This window comes from Grammomys surdaster, unplaced genomic scaffold (genome assembly GCF_004785775.1).
Source record: "Grammomys surdaster isolate TR1022 unplaced genomic scaffold, NIH_TR_1.0 958, whole genome shotgun sequence".
Lineage (NCBI taxonomy): Eukaryota > Metazoa > Chordata > Mammalia > Rodentia > Muridae > Grammomys > Grammomys surdaster.
Window position 1 is genome coordinate 1,311,595 of NW_021605377.1, and position 2,914 is coordinate 1,314,508.

Below are 2,914 nucleotides of genomic sequence, written 5' to 3' on the forward strand. Positions count from 1 at the left end.
ATGAATACACAATAGACTCAAGTTCTTGTATTAATATTATTTAGCAAATCTTTGATCTTTGTGCTAGTGAAGTTTTTGTCCACTTTGCCCAAAAGTAGAGTTACCTGGGAAGAGAGCATCTCAATTGAGGAATTCTTCCATCTGATTGGTTAGTGAGACCATGCTCACATGTCTATGGGGCGTTTAGAATAGCTGATTATGTGGGGCAGTACAGCCCACTGTGAGTTGTGCTGTTCCTGGATTGGCGGGCAAATTAGGACAATGGTCATTATGAATTTGTTATGTCAATCATGTTTTCAACCTTTTGAAAATTATAACACCCCTTCCCCACTTTTCTGGTCCTTTGGATCAAACCCCACAGCCTTATGGCGTTCTAGGCAAGGGCTCTGCCTCTGAATTTAAAATTTACGGTTTACAAATTAAATGTCATTACTAAGCAGGTACATTTGAAAGCACTCCTACACTCATACTACTCTGAGGTACTGTGCATTCTCTCTGTCAAGGAAGAGCAAGTGTGAAACTATTATCACTAATTTCCCACAATGAAACTCTAACTATAATTAGTGACGGGCCTCTTTAGCAGTTGCTGTTTTGAAAAGGAACTTTTAAGATGTTGTTCTATCACCTGGGCAATGGTGGTGCATGCCTTTAATCCCAGCACTTGGGAGGCAGAGGCAGGCGGATTTCTGAGTTCGAGGCCAGCCTGGTCTACAGAGTGAGTTCCAGGAGAGCCAGAGCTACACAGAGAAACCCTATCTCGAAAAACAAAACAAAAAAGAAGATGTTGTTCTGTCTACAACACACCAACCGTTTAGAGTTGTGAACTTTTTTTTCTGCCTACTGAATTACCAAGAGCTTCCACTCTGTTGTGTCCGACATTTTTCTGAGTATGACACTTTTCTGACGCTTTATTAGCCTGAGTGGTCCTTAACATTATTGTGAAGGCTTAAATCACCGCGGGGCTCTTAAAGGCCCTTTCCCGTCGTTGTATAAAATTCTGCCAAGCCGTCTTTCTAACCCAAGTCTTCGATTTCAAAGACAGTTATTTTTTAAAGCAAATTGAAGTGGCTTGTTCGTTTTTTTAAATAATACCTCTGAATGGAAAAAACATGATTGTTCCTAGGTATGGTTGAGGAGAAAGTTTTATTGTAGATAGGAGGAAAGAAACAACCAGAGGTATCTGGAAGGGTCCAGAGTGAACCGGGCAAATTGAGCCAGCAGACTGAACCAGTCATTGAGGGGAGAGGTGGGCAGGGAGGAGACAGGAGAGTCAAACAAGAGACACAGGAGCCAGCCAAAAGGACCAAGAGACCGCATAACTAAAGTGGCTGAGATTATTTAGGGATTAGGCTGGAGGAAGGGAAGGGAAGGGAAGGGAAGGGAAGCCCAGCCCCTGGGCCGGAGAGTAGGGGGCTAGGTGAAAAGTTCTGGGAGGACCCCTGGTACAGAGTGAGACTGTAAATTCTCCTCTGGATGAATCTTTCTGTTCACTGTGTTCTCGTAATGCTTTGCTTCCTTCTAAAAAACCGATGATGAATAGTAACACCACCATCTAGAAAGTTTCCTTCACACTTGGCACTTCGTTAAAAGATGTGCAGACTGAAAAGATGGAAGGAAACCAATGATGGAAGGGGATGTCTCAGCGGGCCCATGCTGAGGCATCTCTTCCCCCTGAGAGATCAGCCACATGACGGTATAGCATAGAATAGAGTTTATTCAAGGCATGGGGAGGAGAGCCAGGAGGGTAGTAGAGGCAGAGAGATAGAGAGAGGGAGAGCAAGCAGAAAGGTAGAGGCCAGCCATGATCACGTGGAGAGAGGGGGAAGGGAAGGGGGGAGGGGGAAGGAAACAGGGGAAAGTTGCAGGCTAGGGGTCAAGGGAGTAAGAGAAAGAGGAGGGGGGCAGGCAGCCCCTTTTATAGTGGGCAGGCCTGCCTGGCTGTTGCCAGGTAGCTGTGGGGAGGAGCATACCTGGCTATTGCCAGGTAACTGTGGAGGTGGAGTTTAGACAGAATACTAACACAGACTCTCATTCAGCCCTCACAAATTACAGAGGTTAGATACAACTATCTCCTACAGGTAAGCCTTTAAAAGAAAAAAAAAAAAATCTTGCCCAAGTTCACATTACAAAAAGTAACAACATTTTGAGCTTGAGTCAAGAGACTCAAGAGCGCGGGTCTTGGTCTCGTGACCCTACATTCACTTAAGGTTGTTTACTCTTAGGGTGCAGGAATGGTTTTTGTTTTGTTGTTTAGGGAAACCTAGATTTTTTTCCCCAAAATATCCAAAACGTGTTTATTGGGGTGGTTTTCCACTTATTTTAGGGTGCTTTTTATCCTGCGTCCTCCGGAAGGAACATCCTACAGTCGGCCTTGCTCCTCTTCCTAGAGGTTAGCGGAGAATAGACCAGCCAAAACAGAAAAGGGCTCCTTTTTAATCGGGGCTAAGGGCTGTGGTGATTTTACAGCAGCCTGAGCTAGGAGCTGGGGCTCCGCAGCAGGCAGGACCTGTTTCGCATTTCCCCCTCTCCTTTCTGGAGAGGGGTGGAGGTGTTTCTTTGAAAAGGTGTGTTCTTGTAGGGAGGTTGCCACTACCAGCAAGCCACAGATATTTTTAAAGGCTTTGCTTTATAGTATATGATTAAATGTTAACATGAATTGTCAACCCACACGTTTTTTTTTTTTCCCTTCCATTCTCAAGGGCGGGCCTTTCTTTCCCTCTCCCTTCCTTCCTCCCCCAACCACTCTGGTTCTACCTCTTTTCAACTCTGCCACATCCTCTAATTTTTCACTCTATCCTCTCTCATTAACCTCAAACTCCAGGCCTCAAATGGTCCTGTTTCTACTTGATGAGCTATGACTCCAGGTATGAGGAACTGTCTTAATTACACACGAGTTCATCAAAACAGGTTACAT